The following is a 17,753-nucleotide window of genomic DNA, read 5'->3' on the forward strand; positions in this document are numbered from 1 at the left end:
CACAGGGTTCTGTACTGGGTCCATTGTTCAACATCTTTAATAACAACTTGGATTAAGGAATTGGTGCAAGACTCATCAAATTTGCAGATAACACCAAACTGGGAAGGGTAGCTAATGCCACAGAAGACAGAATCAGGATTCAAGATTATTTTAACAGATTGGAGAACTGGGCCAAAACTAACAAGTACTACAATTAGGCAGAAATAACCAGCTGCACTGACATAAGGTAGACACATAGCTTGCCAGCAGTACATGTGAAAAGGGTCTAGGGGTCTTAGTAGACCATTGGGCTGCATCAATGGAAGTATAGTGTTGAGATTAATGGAAATCATAGAACCACTTTGTTCTGCCCTGGTCAGACCACACCTGGAGTACTGTGTCCAGTTCTGGGTACCACCGTTTAAGGAGGATATTCCAAGCTGGTTTGTGTGCATAGGAGGGTTCCCAAGATGATAGAGGATCTGGAAACCAAGCTTTATGGAATGGTTGAAGGAGTTGGGTAAGTTTAGCCCGGAAACGAGGAGACTGATAGGAGATATGAGAGCCATCTTCAAATATCTATAGGGGTGTCACATGGAAGATGGAACAAGCTACAGTGGTACCTCGGGTTAAGTATTTAATTCGTTCCGGAGGTCCGTTCTTAACCTGAAACTGTTCTTAACCTGAAGCACCACTTTAGCTAATGGGGCCTCCCACTGCTGCTGTGCCCCCGGAGCATGATTTCTGTTCTCACCCTGAAGCAAAGTTCTTAACCCGAGGTACTATTTCTGGGTTAGCGGAGCCTTTAACCTGAAGCATCTGTAACCCAAGGTACCACTGTAGTTTTCTCCTGCTTCAGAGTAGGACCTGAACCAATGGATTCAAGTTACAAGAAAGGAGATTCCATCTAAACATAAGGGAAAACTTTCTGGCAGTAAGAGCTGTTTTACAGTGGAAGGGACTCCCTCAGAAGGTGGTGGACCCTCCTCAGCTGGAGGTTTTTAAGCAGAGGTTGGATGGCCATGTCTCTGGGATGCTTTAGTTGAGATTCATGCATTGCAAAGGGTTGGATCAGAGGACCCTTGGGGTCCATTCCTACTCTACAATTTCATGATTCTAACTGACCTCACAAACATTGCAAGATATTAATATTTTTACTGAGCATGAAAACAATAGCTATACTTGGACTTTTTCAGCCTTTGGACTATGACTAGTTCTTGTAAGCCACATGACTTTTGTGGAGAACTTCTATCAGCATTCAACTCACCAATGAATCTTGAGCTGGTGATAATGATGAGTTGATGGAGGGGGACATAACTCAGTGCCAGACCATGTTTCCCCCCCAAGTAGTCCCCTTTCTCCCTGTTAAGGTCTTGTCTTTGGCAGGCCTCCAGCAGCACCGACACCTGGACATGGAGCCAGTAATAAATACCTGGCTGGGACGGGGTAACCTCTGGTGGGCTAGATGCACATGATTCATCCCCTACTATGGTGCTTGAATTTTAAAAGGTAACAAGGTGGCAGGGATAAAGCCTCAGGCAAGTGACTGAGGCATCACTGCAGTGTTTTACCCTGGGAAAAGCTTTGCATCTTGATTTTGTCTTTTTTAAAAAATATTTTAAAGTTTCAAAAAGTAAAAATCGAATTTTTACATACACACACACTTGTTTACATTAAACCATAGTCCATATCAGTACCTATGGGGTTCCCTGAACCCCTGGACTTTCCACCACTTGGCTTCCAAAATTCATCTTCCTTTTTTAACTGCATCTAATTGCATTTATCCAAATTATTATACTACATTTTTATCCCTTGTTGTTTTAAATCCTAACATTTTTATAATTTTACAGTGTTCTTTAATATATTCTATAAAGTTATGCCATTCTCTATTAAATTTGTTAACCTCTTGTTGCCTGATCTTCCCGGTCAGCCTTGCCTTCTCCGCATAGTCCACCATCTTCATTATCCATTCTTCTTTTGATGGGGCTCTTTCCATCCCTGGGCAAATAACATTCTTGCTGCTGTCGTTGCATACATAAACAGTACTTTCTTATCCTTCGGTAATTACTGAAAGAATTACATCTTGATTTTGTCAATGGAGGCCCCTAGTAACTGGGCTACTAGAAAATACTTCTCAACTGGACTACAGGTTTTAATTAACATGTCAAACATGTTTGATGATTACGAAAACATACTTCTGTTATGAAGAGTTAATACCACTAGGCTTATTTTGCATACATACATCTATCTGTCAGAACCTTTATTTGTTAGTTTCTTTGCACTGTCTTTCCATCTGACCTCACTGCTTACTGCCACTTCCCTGGGAATAAAACTTCATGCATTTGAGGAAGCAGGACTCCTATGGCAATAATAAATGTGTTAAGTCTTCAAGTTGCCACAAGAGTCTTGCTCGGTTTTGCTGCAACAGGCAAATGCGGCCACCCCTCTGGAAATCTCAGCCGGGAGATTTTAGCTTCTCACTGAAACCATGGAAACTGTCTTATTGGTTTCAATTAGAAAGAAAGAAAGTATAAAGGGGGTGACAGTGGGCCAAAACCAATATAAAGTTAAAGCCTTTGCCGACGATCTAGTCTTGATGGCGGAGGAACCGCTGGAAACTGCAACAGAGATACTGGAGGAAATTGAAAAATTTGGAGAGGTGGCCGGCTTTATAATTAATAGGAAGAAAACCAAAATCTTGGCTAAAAATATGGAAAAAATAGAGATGGACCGTCTGCAACAAAAAACGGGAATAGAAATCGCCAAAAAAGTGAAATACTTGGGATTATGGCTTACGCCAAAGAATATTGATCTGTACCAAAATAACTATGTTTCGGTGTGGAAGGGAATTAAGAAGGATCTGGAAACATGGAATAGGCTTAAATTGTCTTTCTGGGGAAGAATCTCAATGATCAAGATGTCAGTTTTACCGAAGATGTTGTTTCTTTTCCAGATGCTACCAATTTTGAAAGGAGTAACGATTTTTAAAGAATGGCAGAGAATGATCTCTAGATATATCTGGCAGGGCAAAAAGCCGAGAATCAAGCACAAATTACTGACAGATGTAAAAGAAAGGGGAGGCTTCGCCCTGCCGGACCTAAAGCTATATTACGAAGCAGCTTGCCTCTGCTGGCTAAAAGAATGGATTAAATTAAAGAATACAAAGCTCCTAGATTTGGAAGGATTCGATGCCAGGTCCGGATGGCATGCGCATCTTTGGAAAGAAAGGAAGAAAGGATACAGCTCATTTGAAAACCACATCTTTCGCAAATCGTTACTGGAAGTTTGGGACAGATACAAAAATATATTGGAAACAGGGGTCCCACATTGGCGATCCCCGTTAGAGGCTATGGGAGTTAAGAAAATTAATATGAGAAGCGATTGGGCCACCTATGCTGATCTGGTGAGGAAGGAAGGGGATAAGTGGAAGATTAAACCATATGAACAAGTAAAAGAATTTGTCTACGATTGGTTACACTACCGCCAAGTAAACGAAATGTTTAAAAAGGAAGAGAAAGAAAAAGGGTATAAAGAAAAAGACTCAAAATTTCAAACAGAAATTGTAAACAACGACTGTAAAATAATCTCTAAAATGTACAAAATTTTGCTGGAATGGCATACAATGGATGAGGAGGTGAAGGGAGTTATGATTCAGTGGGCTAAAGATCTAGGTTATAATATAGATTTGGATGATTGGCAAAAAATTTGGAATGAAAATTTGAAGTTTACCGCATGTGTCACATTAAGAGAGAATACAATGAAGATGGTCTATAGGTGGTATATGACACCAACAAAATTATCAAAAATGTATAAGACTTGCAACAAGTGCTGGAGATGCAGGGAGAAAGAAGGCACATTTATGCATATGTGGTGGGATTGTAGAAAAGTAAGGGGGTTTTGGGAGATGATATATAAGGAATTAAAGAAAATGCTAAAATATAGCTTTGGTAAAAAACCAGAAACCTTCCTGCTGGGGATAACAAGAAGGGATATAAGTAAGGGAGACTGCAAATTGTTCCAATATGCGATTACCGCAGCAAGGACACTGATAGCTCAAAGGTGGAAACAGGAAGAGGTCCCGAACCTGGAAGAATGGAGGGCAAAACTAATTGAGTACGCAGAACTGGATAAATTAACGGGGAAAATTAGGTATCAGAAAGATCATAGATTCTTAAAGGACTGGGGAAAATTTACGGAGTATTTGGAAAACATATGTGAGGAAGGTACAACGCTAGTATGTTTTAAAACAGCTTTGTGAATAATAGGGAATATCACCAGAAGGTAAAGAAGACTAAAAACATAAAATATAATGGAAATATTGTTATAAAGGAATGTGTGGATAAGGTTTAAACTACGAATGATTGCCAGAAAAGTTGTGGGAGGTCCAAACAAGACAAATAATGTGATATGTAAACGGAGATGTTGAGTGTGTTTCTTTTTGTGGAAAACTTAATAAAAATTTAAATGTCAAAAAAAAAGAAACCATGGAAACTGTCTTTATGACAATTTGCAATCCGATGTAATTGTTAATCCCCAGGGGTATATTTCAACAAATAACAGATGCAGATCGAAACCCAAAAATCTTTTTCATCTTTCTCCTGGAGATAAAAGGGCAATTATTTTATTTCTAGCTAATGTTTGATGATGGTCAGAATAAAAAGTGAACCTATCTGGAGATGGCTAGTGAGACCGCACAGCTGGAAAAGAAAAGAGAACTCAAAGCGACAGTTGAGGAGGGATTTCCCCCCCTTTGGCCTTTTATGAGACCCAAGAATATACTGACACTTCATTACTCAGGGCATGAGTTCAGTTAGGGTAACATGAGTTTGCTAAATGGTTTCACAAACACTCTCATCAAATTATAGGGAATGTGCAGATGTGATTTCTGCTGATTGTCGTTCACCGGCTCCCTGCTGAGGAATCAGAGGCGTTATCACCTTCTCTGTTCCCTGCAAGATATATCTGGAGATGAAGAGGAAGGGCCTCAGGAAAGAGAGTTTCATAAGACATTTGCTGATCAAAATAAAGAGCTCTCTTAATGCTAATTCACATATTGTGTGTGTATGGAAGGGGGCACTGTTTCCATTCTGGTAATGCTGGTCTTAATCCAGCACCTCAGAAAACCTTGCTTTAACCTCTTCTCACCCACCAGGCTGACATTGTGCTTGATGTGCTGTTGTAAGACAAGATGCTCTAGCAGAGCAGCACTGAGCAAAGCAGCATGGGGCAGGGAAGGGGGCTAATGCTAAGAGCTTCTGAGCTCTATTCCAAGTCTCCTCAGTTATGTGGGTGTTGACTTCTTAGATGTCTCACCCTGTACATATATGCAGGGCTTTTTTCCAGCCAGAACACAGTTCCAGCCCCACTCAGGTGGGTGCCATTGCCATTCTAAGAGAACAAGAAAGGCATTTACGGTGGGTTCCAGCACCTCTTTTCTAGAAAAAATAGCACTATGTATATGAAATACATTCCCAGGAAGGTTGGGGCTGTAATGTCCTTCCAGCACTAAGAAAAGTCCATTCTATTTGCCCAGGTCTTTTGCCACATCAACTAGCTGGCTTTAATCTGTTACTTTTATTTTATTTTTGCTAGCTTTTAATGTATGTTTGTTGCTCTGCTGCATTCATTTATGTTTGTGACTGTATTGTTCATGTTTTGATTTTGCTTTGATTTATTCGAGAGCTTGTGCTGAAGATTGGCATATCAATCTGCAAACAAACTTCTTTTCTGTAAGCAAAGTTGTCCTTGAGCTCCTTTCACTACTTTCCTCTCAAGTCAGGTTTCCTAATTTCCCCAGCATCCAAGGGTGCCATTGTTTCTAACATCATTGTTCTAAAAAGCACAATGGAGGAGCACAAAAGGGATAGAGCTCATTAGTACAGCACATGTTTTGAATGCAGAAAGTCCCAGGGTTTAGTCCCTGGTATTTCCAGTTTAAAGGAAAAAGGATAGCTTTTGGGTAATGCAGTAGCTGAAAGCATGGTGGAGCTGCACCACTCACCTGACCTCCCTCTGGCTGTGTTGTTGCTGCATACCAGGGTGGAGGAGGACGGATGAGGTCAGCATGGTACAAATATAGCAGCAGGAGCACTGTACTGGCTCTGCCACACATTTGCACCATGCCAGCCTCAGCACAGTCTCGTTCCTCTCCCTTGTCCATCCTGATCTGCAGCAGCAACTCAGCTGGAGGGAGGTCAGGTGAACAGCACAGCGCAGCCCACCACACTGTCTTCCACTGATGTGATGGAACCCACCATGTGGAACAGCCTCCTTTTGGAAACAAAGCATGTGGTTTCTGTTCTATATTTCTGGAATATGATGAAGACTTTTCTATTCACCCTGACATTTCCATCTGCTGGGTATTTTAGTTCTACAGCAAACCTTCTCAGAACTAAAATACCCAGCAGATGAAGTTAGACAACAGATCAACAGAGCCAGACTGATACCCAGAGAGAACTTGCTGCAAGACAGACCCAAAAAAGAAAATAACAGAACACCTCTAGTCATCACATACAGCTCCCAAGTTAAAACAGTACAACGCATCATCAGAGATCTACAACCTCTCCTGGACAATGACAGTTCTCTTTCTCAAGCTCTGGGAGGAAGACCTTTCATTGCCTACAGACAGCCACCCAATCTTAAACAACTCCTAACCCACAATAATACTACAACCAGACTTAACACAGACACTGGCACCAGAGCCTGCAATAAACCCAGATGCCAACTTTGCTGCCACATACACCCGGACAACACCATTACTGGCCCCAACAACATCACACATACCATCTCGGGACTATTTAATTGCTCATCGTCTAACATTGTGTATGCCATCAAATGCCAACAGTGTCCTTCAGCTCTCTATATTGGACAAACAGGCCAAACCTTACGCCAAAGAATAAACGGACATAAATCTGACATCAAGAATCACAGAACAGAGAAACCAGTAGGAGAACACTTCAATCTCCCAGGACATTCTATACAAGATCTCAAAGTAGCTGTTTTACTACAAAGGAATTTCAGAAATAGACTGGAAAGAGAAGCTGCTGAATTACAACTCATTACCAAACTTAAAACCATGAAAAGACCTGGGCTGAACAAAGACATTGGATTCTTATCTCACTATACATAACTAAACCATTTCTCACCTTCCCACCCCTTGCCTTTTCCTGTAAGACCTATTACAGTCGTTAAGAGTCGTCAAGAGGCTCTCTCAGCTATCTGCCTATCTCCCATTCCCACCACCCTTCTGAGTAACACCCCTCCCCACCTTCTCACTATATAGAAGGATCTGGCAACTTCTGTTTCAGTGTATCTGAAGAAGTGTGCATGCACACGAAAGCTCATACCAAGAACTAACTTAGTTGGTCTTTAAGGTGCTACTGGAAGGAATTTTTTTATTTTGACTATGGCAGACCAACACGGCTACCTATCTACTACAATTCACAAATGGTATCTCTCAGTGCAGGTCTTAAATGGGACACTTCACTTGAGGATCTCATTCTGCTACTCCAGTGGACCAGATATCAAACAGCCCACAATGATTGTATGCCATCATGCTAAATCACAGTTTAGTGTGACAAGTATTGTGCTCTTGCTTGCCCTTTCCTCCTTATGCCATGCCTGTGAGAATGGAAACTGTTGCCTTATTTTCAGTAAACAATTGTTCAAGAGTGTCATCCGAGGCTTAAGTTGTGGTTAATGTTAACCATGGTTTGTTTGTTTTTTAAAAAGCAGCCCCACAATTTATGGTTTGAATCGACCCATTTCAAGCATACCATATTTAACTTTAACCACAGTTTAATTACCCAGATTACGTGGCAAAATGTGTTTAATCTAAAATGGATGTGAAAGCTTCCAAACATTTTCTTACAGCCACACTAGAGGCAGAGAGGGGAATGGAGAGCGCACGAGCCAAGGTTTGACCAGGCTCATTTTCAGCATTCCGAACCATAGTGTGATGTCCAAATGCAGCCTAAGTGTTCCTTCTCTCCAAGTATACTTTCTAAGTCCCATCAGCCATAAGCATTGGCCATGCTGGGTAGAGCTGGTGGCAGCTGGAGCCCAACAACATCAAGAGGATGAAAGGTTCCCCATCCTTGCTTGCCTAAGACAAGCAGAGGAGAATTCTGAGCACTCTAATTGCACTCTGTCCCAGTGGTGCTCTAAACGCAGCCTCAAACTAATATTTAAAAAGTTTTAAATAAACCCACAAGCTGCAAGAATACATATTGATTTTAAGATTTATTAATTTTTGCCCTTTTCAAAAATGGTGGATGTTGGTGAGCTCAGAGAACTGAATGATGAGCTGCCACCCCTTCTTCCTCTCTGGTGACAAGGAGCAGACATTCAGTAAAAAGGAGGTACTTAGAAAAGTCAGAGTATCTGCAAACCACTGTTCAAATGCCAATTTCAAGCTTACATGCCCTTGTTACCTTCTTTGACTTCTCCAAAGTTTTAGCTCCCCAAGTTTCAGTGTTAATCATTCTGGACTTTATTCCCCACAAGCTTTCAGAAAGAATATGGAGGCACCAATACTTCATTTTCTTGATTGCTTTATTGACCACTGTTCCATCGTTTACACTTGGGCAAAGAATGGCATAGCAGCTTGTTATTTTTAATTGAACAGCAAAATGCATTACCTTGATGTTGGGAATCAATGGCTAAAATTTAATTGAAACATTTAATATTCTAGTTACAGAAGCTCTACTGCTAACAATAAGATGATTTTTTTAAAAAGTCTGAACAGATAATAGGCTAAAGGGAAAACACAAACACACACAATGAAGCATCTTCCCCCATAAGCAGCTGGCCAAGAAAGACCATTAAGAAACGGTGGATATTAAGGCTATGTCTAGACAAGGAAGGAGTAGAGTAAATGAGAATGATAACTGTATTTCAGGACCTAGTTTTCTTATTACTGGCTTGGCTCTCAGGTCCCAGTGAATTTCAGACTCAAAGAAAAGTTTATGCAGACCACTGGCTCATTGGGCTATCTACCATCACTGCACTTTTTCCATGAGACTGCTGTCCTCTGTATGTTTTTGAACTATGGCCGTGCTGTCTAGCAGTAAAGGGGATTGTACTCCAAAACATACGGAGGGCACCAGGTTGGTGAAGGCTACTTTAAGCAATCTCTGCTTCAGGATCAGGAACAAGGATCAAGTACAGGATCCCCAAAGATAAGAGAAAATCTCTCTTTCTGCAAACATCTCAAAGGGATTTGATGATTGCAGCGGTTGGTGACAACCAAGCTTTTCATTCCCAGTTCTCTGCTAATGGAACCTATCCTAGAGGAAGCTTTTGAAAAAAGAAGTTGAAGGTCAAAGATGCTCCACTATGCCTGATTTCGCCACTAAGATCCCATTACCACAGCCCAGATACTGTTGCTGCTTTGGGATCCTCCTCTCCACGCTTCGGAGGCTGAAACTTGACAGTTGCATGATTCTTGTGCATATTCTGGAATAGCAGTTACTCCCAGGGTAAGTGCTCTCCCAAAATATTTTTTCCAACTATATGCCATTGTCTCTCTCAGCTTTCAGTCACATTATATTTAGCTTTATTGTTTCCGTAATAATGGTCTCCATGATAGGTTTCTGTTACTTGTCACTGTGCAGTGCTTGGAGTCACAAGACTCTGTTTACATTGCAAAGAGATTCCAGACTGTTGGAAGTCTCACAGGAGACGGAAGATGGATGTTGATATTACTAGTTTCCTGTTTCTTTGTATCCAGTTGCTTCTCTGCTCTCACAGAGAGCGGATGTATATTTCTTTTCTGTCTGCGTAGTTAGAAATAAAACTCTTTGCAATGTAGCTCATATTTCTCATCCTTCTGCTGCTGGATACTCTGCATAACATGCCTGGAGCCTCATCAAAGGCTCAGGTTGTGAATCACCGTCAGAGGACTCAACCGGAGGAGTAGCTCGGTCGAACACTCCACACCTCAAATTAATCTTTCTGGACCCACGCTTTTTCCAGGCAAACATTGTCTGTGTCCTCTTCTGGTCCTATGGCAAGGCTGTCTCAGCACCACGGAGAGCTCCTAGTGCACAACTTGTTCTGACAAGGCTTGGAAGTGAACTGAGGTCTTTTGAGCCCCGGTCTCCAGTCCTCCCATCCTATGTTCTACTATCTCTAGCCCATCTCTCCCAAGACCCCCCCCCCATGGAGAACTATAGCCTCTTAAAGGGTGGACCATCTGGCCTGATAGTGGGTACTTCTCCTGCATTCTAGATGCACTCCGTCTGTTAATGGACTGTAGGAGAACTTGGTCCCTCAAACCAACAGAAATATGCCTATGAGGGCACCTGTGAGTCCTGGAGATGTGACATCTGGTTCACTGGGCTGCTACATGCCAGCCTCAGTGGTCTCTTGATCACCAAGGAGCCAGAAATCTAGCCTGGTTCCTTATACGGCAGCACTGTGACCTCTGACTCTGTGTCCTGGGCTGGATCTAGACACATCAAATAAGCATTGTAAACTTTGTATGAGAAATCACACTGGCAAGAATGGAACTCCACATCGACATCTGGTGTCAGTGTTTTAATGCATATACATACAACACATATAAAACATTTTTCTTCACAAATCTAGCTGAGTTCTTGGTGACTACAGGACTCTGGAATCCTGACAGTCTAAAACAATTTTCTTTCTAATGTAGGAATGAATAACTTACTTTTAAGCACTTGGAAAAAGGTAGCCCCCACCTCTGTCCCTCTGTAATTCATGCACTGGGCACCAGTATGAACTAGAACTCCCTGACCGATTGTGCTCCATAAGATTAAGATTAGAATATTCATTCAACCATGAATGCCTTGTCAACCTATAAAATGGCCTTAGAAAAAGTTTTTAACCGCAGTTAGCTGCTACACTGAAAGCAATTAGATCTGTTTAGATACAGGATTACCTGAGGATTTTTTTAGAAGTGCCAACAATTTCAAAACCCATATTACTTACTGCATGTTATCTGTTTTAAATTAAAAATGACTGCCTCCCAGGAATCTCATAAAGCATATTTCATTTTTAGTGACAGGTTCCAATCCAAGGCCTGGTGTGGCTAGAAAGAATAGCAAATAGCCAAGTGCTTCTGTCATGCATCAATCTTCATGATGATTTTATTCATCCAACAATAAAATGAGCCCATTTATCAGGGAGGCTGTAAATTACTAGCATTTCAGTTTTTCTTCATAGGTTTTTGCTAGGAGACAGCTGTTCTGCTCTCCTTTCTTCTGACTGAGATGTGAAGCAGAGAGAACAGCAGAAAGCAAAACAGAAAGTTCTGTTGCCTTGCCATCACCCAGTTTCTGTCAGATAAAGATTCCCAACAAATCCTAATGTAACCATCAATTATTTCAAAAATAGGCTTTTTTCCAACATGTGTTGATTGTATGCTTTGCCAAATAGTAGTAGTAGTAGTGGTGGTGGTGGTAGTACTGGTTGTTGTTATGAACATTACTATCATTTCTGTAGAAATGGGACCTGCAACACAATTCACCTCTCCCACCTTTCCATCCACCTTCCTATCCATATTCTTTGGCAATTGAAGAAACTGTGCCCTATTTATTTCTGCTTGGGGCGTTCCCTACTAAGAGTTTTTCCTTAAAATTTTGTATTGGTAGTTCTGCAAAACCCGGGGGGTGGGGGAGGTCCACTGGGCCAGCTGATACCCTTTTTCTTTTGTGTGGGTGATGCCATTTAGACAACATAAATAGCAGCACTCACAGCCTGAACATAATGGTACTTTACAGAACAACAGTATGACCCGTATCTGTCCCGAGGATCTTACTACTACATTAAAATAGAAGGAAGAGAAGGAGAGACAAGAGTAGCAAGAAACAAATGTGAGAATTCACAGTGGCACCTAATTGGACTTTGTTTTTGAATAATCACAACACACATGCAACACACACATAAACACAACAGGCCTATTAGGTGAAAAAGGTAGTGAGATCATGCCTTGTTCAAGGCCATCCCACTGAACAGGGTTTGTAAGCAAGATTAGATGTTTTATTGTACAAATGTCCAATCTCCCCAAATCACTGCACCATATTGGTCCCACAGAAAGCAAGATGGAAGGAAGAGGAGACTAGGATCTGTTTAGTGAGAAGAGTGAATAGAAACAGAGAGTGGGTGGGGGACTGTCAGGGAATTGGAGGCAGAGAAGGGGGAGAGAATGGGGACCTATAGAGATAAGCCTCCGATAGTTAGCAGTTGTACTTCCTCGGAGGAGGAGGGTGATGAAGGGTTGTCAGGAAGCAATGAATCGGAGAGGGGGGAGCAGCTTCCGGGGCCCAGCCATTCTCGTAACAGAGGAAGGAAAGGGGGAGGGTTCCGGAAGTGGCTATGCTGGAAGAAAGAGAAAAAAATCGGCAGTCTCTGCAACTGACACTCCATGATGCAGATGTACTCTCAGAGCTCCGTGTAAATAGCAGCAAGAAACCAATAAATATTGTAAATATGGCTGGATTCCCGGACTCTTATCTTTTCTAGCACTCACCAATCAACCCCTGATAGGGACAGATATTGTACACCCCTCTTCACAGTCCCTCTTCTTTCTCTGAAATCACCAATTTGTTTAAAGAAAAAGATGTGGGCAGCCTTTCTCAACCTATGTGTCCCCAGATGTTGTTGAACTACAACTCCCATCACCCCTAGCTAGCAAGGCCAGAGCTCACGGATGATGGGAGTTGTAGTCCAACAACATCTGGAGACCCACAGGTTGAGAACTGCTGCTGTAGACAATGATCTAATAGCAGAACATAGGCTAACTTCCAGTATTCCAAATGACACTTGGTGGATAATTGCAAAGAATGGATTGATCCAGAAAGAAGTGCATGTGCAATGCATTGATCCAACCAGGTACTTTTCATACAAAGTGCTTTCCTGGAGCAGTGCATTCTGTGCAAGAGTCTCAGGAACCAGCAAGTGCTAGATGATTCATTAGTCAACTGATCACTTACTTTAAATGTAAAAACCCACTGGTGGACTGCCACTATAAAAATAAATAGAAGAGACCATGCAAATCTGAAGCAACCCAGCACTTCATATGAAGCAGGGATGGGGAAAGATTCACAATATAAAAGAGTACAAGCGAGCTGTTTTTGTTTTTTAATGAATCCTCCCAATAGCCTTTTTTTTTTTTTTTTGGAGAAAATAAATGAAATACTATTTTTTTAAAAAAAACCAAAGCTTTGAAATAAATGAGTAAGCAAATGGTATCAATACTGGAGAAAAAGACAAGTGTGATGGTACCCTGCGCCATTATTGGCCATCTGAATATATTTGCATACTTCATCTCCCCTTTCTTACGGTTGGCTGTATGAGCCTCCCTTGCTTTATGATGAATATTTCCTTTCAAAGAGAAATAGGCAATGTGTGTTAGAATTCATGATTGTGTGCTAGGATATAGGATCATTTGCTGCACGTCAATAGAAAATATACCAACATGATATAAACAGGCTTCAGGAGGGCGGGCAGAACTGAAATGTCATTACTGTGAAAACAGAACATAATTGTCAGTAGAGTGGTTGACATTAAGTTCTGGAAAGAACACCAGTTCTTTAAAGCAGGTAGTAAGGTAAAGGTAAAGGACCTCTGGATGGTTAAGTCCAGTCAAAAGCAGGTATAGACAATTGGCTGCCTCTAGGCCAGTTATAGACCTGAAGCAATTTCACCCTGGCCCCTGGTGGCCCTATCAAACACATTTTACAGTTGTAAGGAATGGAAATTCCAGCTATAATGTCCCATCTATCTTTAAGATTTTGCATGTAATCTGTAATGTGCCATATTTTGTCTATTATGCTATGCCACTGGGCATTCATGCTCAGGGTCAGCAAAAGGACTGAGCATGCCTTTGGCAAAGGAGCCTCTAGAGGAATCACTCCTATATGTTTGGGCTCCCAGACATGGCCTTACTTGGCTGTGGCAGAAACATACAGTCATTTTAATTTCCCACAAGGTGACCAGAGCAGCACAGCTCAAGGGCATGGCCCTCCAGGTGCTTCTGGACTACAAATTCAAGGAAGTCAAGGAAAGGCTGTAGCTCAGTGAGAGATCATCTCTTTTGCAAGGTAGAAGGTTCCAGGTTCAATTCCCCACATCTCCAGGTAGGGTGGGATAGAACACTCTGCTTGAAACCCAGAAGAACTGCTGCCTCCTGTGTAGACAATACTGAGCTAGATGGATAAATGATCTGAGTCAGTAGAAGGCAGCTTCCTATATTCCTACGGAGAACTAGACTTTTGCCAGAATGAGAGCCCTCTCCTTTATGCTTCAAAGTGAAAGAGTGAGGAGAGAGAGGAAGGAAGATTGCTGGCTAAATCAAGCTGTTTGAGTGTCCCATATATATATATAGAGAGAGAGAGAGAGAGTGAGTAGGGAAAATAGCAATACTTTCAAGGGTGTCAGTGAACACACACACAAAATCAAAATTGGATTCATGGTTTTGGCTCAGTTCTATCTGCTTCTTGCAAGAAAGCTGACAATCTATGTACTGACTTGGGTCACATGCACACCATATATTTTAAACAGTCTCATATCATTTTAGCTATTGTCACTTCCCCCAAATAATCTTGGGGAACTGTCATTTGTCAATGGATGCTGAGAATTGTTAGGAAACCCCTCACAGAGCTAAATTCCAAGTACCCATAACAAACTACTGTTCCCAATTAATGGTATACACTAAAAAATTTCCCTCCTACTTTATATAACATTTTCTCATTACCTCCTTCATTATCCATCATGACAACTAAAAGATTTGAGACAACAAAAGGTACAGTAGGCTAAAATTAGCAACCAGTGCCTACTAATGCTCTCTTCCTAAGCCAGCCTAGATCTGTTGAGAGACAAGTGCATTTTTATTCTTAGGTTGAATAAAGGTTCCATCCCACACAATTGCAACGCGATGAGTAAGCCATAATCATGAAAGCAGAACCCGAGTTTTGTTTTTTGCTGAGCCCTAAATGTGTAATGTCATCAAAGTTCATCAGAGCTGAAAGAGCAATACTATCAGTCCACCTTAACTTTGTGGGCACACAAGTAGATGATAACACACTAAAGTGGAGAGATTCACCTAGTGTTATCTTCCTTTTCTTTACAGCATTCACGCCACTGTCCTAAATAATTTGGGTATTATAGAACAGAAGCCATACTCCTGCTTTCGGAGGAGTGACACCCCAGATCCACATACAGGAACAGTTGGGGAAGGACTAAGGAAGTTAGAGTGGTATTTCATGCTTGGTAAAAGGCATTAAGTCCATGTAGCAGGACTTGAACTTAAAATCTTCAAGTGTGCAGAGGAAGGCACACCCTGTTCCTCCAGCAGGAAGTTCTTGCTGGCACAGCAAATGGGTAATGTAGACCCATTATCCTTCTAAGACTGCCCTAATGCTGGACTTGGGTGAAGAAATTGAGGGGATGCTCATCAAATAACTGGGAGGGGTAGCTAATACAGAATAGTGATTCAAAAAAACCTTTGGAGAACTAGGTCCAAACTAACAAAATGAATTTGAATAGAGACAAATGTAAGGTTCTACACTTAGGTAGGAATAATTGTAGCTAGCTGCACAAATATAAGATAGGGGGCACATGCCTTGCCAGTAGTATGTGTGAAAAAGATCTAGGGATCTTAGTAGACCACAAGTTTAACATGCATCAACAGTATGATACAGCAGCAAATTAAGCTAATGCTATTCTAGGTTGCATCAATCAAAGTCTAGTTTCCAGATCAAGGGAAATATTGTACCACTCTATTCTGCCTTGGTCAGATCATACTTGGAGTACTGTGTCCAGTTCTGGGCACCACAGTTTAAGAAGGATATTGACAAACTGGAACATGTTCAGAGAAGGGTGACCAAGAGGACCAAGGGTCTGGAAATCAAGCCTTATGAGGAATGGTTGAGGGAGTTGGGTATGTTTAGCCTGGATAAGATGAGATTGAGAGGTGACATGATAGTCCTCTTTAAATATCTGAAGGACTGTCACATGGAAGACAGAGCAAACTTGTTTTTTGCTGCTCTAGAGGGTAGGACCCTAACCAGTAGATTCAAGGTATAAGAAAGGAGATTCCAATTAAGCATCAGGAAGAATGTTTGACAGTGGAATGTCCTTCCTTAGAAGTTGATAGACACTCCTTCTCTAGAGGCTTTTAAGCAGAGGTTGGATGGCCATCTGTCATGGATGCTTTAGCTGAGATTCCTGCACTGCAGGCTGTTAGATTAGATGATCCTTGGAATCTCTTCCACTTCTACAGTTCTATAAAATGATGGCCCTAGGGATTGGGACAGTAGACCAGGTGGTTGAAAGAACTGGGTATCTGAATCCAGGCTTTCTTATTTTATAATGTTGTACAACTGAACATGCATATGGGCACATATTAAATATAGATTTTTTATTCAGGTGAAATGTGTTTTCATTGTTTTCTAAACAAAAATTGTTGCGGGGTGAACACCAGCAGGTGTGAGGATGGAGGTGGAATAACCAATCTGTCATGTGTGAAATCCTGAACTTTAAATCTCTCTCTCTCTCAGATCATATGAGCCTATATTGGGGTGGGTAATGGTGCATTTCTTTTTCCTATGCACATAAGTATCAAAGTCACCAGATCTTCATAATATAGTTGTTTGCCAGAAGAACGCATGCTGGCCAGCTAACTGAAATGATAAAATAGAGATGAAATTATAGAAGCAGGGGAAAATACAACGAGAAACTAATTTGAATTATGTTTGATAGGGAACATTCACTGAGCATTTTCATTGCAGGGATATTATGTTCAATCCATTTCGAAACTGTAGCAAGCAAAGTACAAAGACCAGCTTCTGCTACTGTGATGCTACTTTGGTGAACATCAAATTAGCTGGAACACACAAACTACAAATAATACAGCCTTGTCACTTTGCAGTTGCTCACTCCAACTTAGTTTAGTCTAGTGGAAAAGGTACGAGTCTTGTTTACAAAATAGAAAGCATTGAAAAGAAGAAGGGGTTGCTGCTGTGGGTCTCGAACTGAGAGTCCTGTGGGTCAGAAACTGTTTCCCTGTGACCTGTTTGCTGTGTCACTACTAATTCTGGTTGAAGGAGAATCTGCAGACAATTAAAACTGGAACTCATTCACAGCAGCTGAGAATCCTCCTGACTTGGGGGATTAGATGGTGCAATATCAAAAATGAAGATGACAACAACAACAACAACATGCAAACTGCAACAAAGATCCACTAAAAAGAACTTCAGATAACATCCAAAGTAAGTTTCTGTCAGTCTTCTAAAAATGGTGATCTGTCAGTGCCAGATAAGGGACCATAGGTAAGTGGTAGAACACACATTTTGCATGCAGAGGGTCTCAGGTTCAATCACTGGCATCTCAGTAGAGATGCAAAAGGCCTCTGTCATTTTCCACTCTGGAGAACTACTGGCAGTCGAAGTAGACAATGTTAAATTAGATGGATTAATGACATGACTCAGTATGGCCGAGTTGTCATCATGCTGCTAAATGAAGGCAATGGCTCCAACGGCAGCTCAGCCCTGTGCCAGTAAGCCCCATTCTGGTACTCTCCACTGCCTGCCACTTGCACAGATCCCACTGTTCAACAGGTGGAAGAGGCATCACTCCATAGGTGGTGGCTAGCTGCATTCTAGCAGAGCTGTGTGGAGGGGCACCTCTGCCTAATCCATCCCCTCCTCCCAGCCACAAACCACAAAGGTGGTTTGAATTGCTTTGCCAGACTGTAAGTATGTGGGCAGGGATTGTCGTCTTCTTAATCTGTGTATAGCACTTATAGTAAA

General features: G+C 41.6%; 1 protein-coding gene across 7 annotated transcripts in view; it reads right to left on the reverse strand.

The window, feature by feature from the left end:
• The window catches only part of GRID2 (glutamate ionotropic receptor delta type subunit 2), an 849,518-nt gene that overhangs the window by 183,333 nt on the left and 648,432 nt on the right, over window positions 1-17,753 (reverse strand). The window lies entirely within an intron of this gene.

This window comes from Podarcis bocagei (assembly GCF_964188305.1).
Source record: "Podarcis bocagei genome assembly, chromosome: 9".
NCBI lineage: Eukaryota > Metazoa > Chordata > Lepidosauria > Squamata > Lacertidae > Podarcis > Podarcis bocagei.